This window comes from Camelina sativa, chromosome 11, assembly GCF_000633955.1.
Source record: "Camelina sativa cultivar DH55 chromosome 11, Cs, whole genome shotgun sequence".
In the NCBI taxonomy this organism is placed as follows: Eukaryota; Viridiplantae; Streptophyta; class Magnoliopsida; order Brassicales; family Brassicaceae; genus Camelina; species Camelina sativa.
In genome coordinates, this window is record NC_025695.1 from 22,268,643 (window position 1) to 22,269,739 (window position 1,097).

Genomic DNA, 1,097 nt, shown 5'->3' on the forward strand with positions numbered 1-1,097 from the left:
TGGATGTGGACGACTACTTCCACAATCCCTAAGGTACCACTATCACCGTCACTTGTAAATATCATTGCATTTGCTGTTGTGTTTTGTTTTCTTTGTTTTTAATCTTGAATCCTCAATCAAATTTCTTTCACACAGGGACTGTGTGATTTAAGTTTGGGGGAGGGTTTGAGATAGCATTTGATGTTGTGTTTTGTTTTCTTATTTCAAATTTCTAGCATCATCATGTTAATACTTGCATAGCATCTAAGGCATAGAAAAACCCTAAAGATTTGAAATTTTTTGCAAAATTCTTTATAAAAAAAAAGAGTGTTCATGTAGTTTGCATTGCATATTAGGATCTTGTTTAGCATGTTTCATGTAGGATTGTATAGTATTTGCATTAGGGATCTATGATGAGTATTCCCTTGTTAGCTTGTTTATTCACTAGACTAGGATCAATGCCCAAGTTAATAGTACTTTGATGCTAGTTGAGTGGTTAGAAGCATAAGATTGAACCAAGCCTTGAATTCCTACATTGCATTTGGTCTAAATTGAAGCATGTTGAGATTTGAAACCATTTCCTATTTATAAGAACCTAATATTGACTTTCAATTATCAATGTGTGCATTGCTTTAAACTCATGGATACCATATACATATTTGGATCATCTTCTTCCTTTTTACCACTCTTGTTGATCCAAGTAGCTGATTTCCTCATTAAGAATCAGTTCCCCTACCCCTAAACCAAACCTTCTTTCAAGCCATGTTTATTCTTGTGTGTGTGAGGCCTATTTTTGGGATTGAGCTTGGTAGAAAGTGTTAGGTTTGAACTGACAAGAGTAAAGCCTTGTGTAGTTCTAGTTTGCATTTTTCAAACTAGATAGGACTAGGTGGTTCACTTGTTGGGTTTGGGACTTGACTGTTATGAAAAGAAAAGAGGAAAAAGAGAAAGAAAAGAGGGTAGAGTCTTTAAAAGGAGAATGTGTTTAAGTAAAAGGAGAATGTGTTTATGTGGTAGGATGGGAAGTAAAAAATGTTGAGAATGGTTCTAATTAAAGAAAAGAAAAGAAAGAAAAGGAAAGTCTAGCAAAGTGCTTATATGTCTTAAGAATAAGAAGA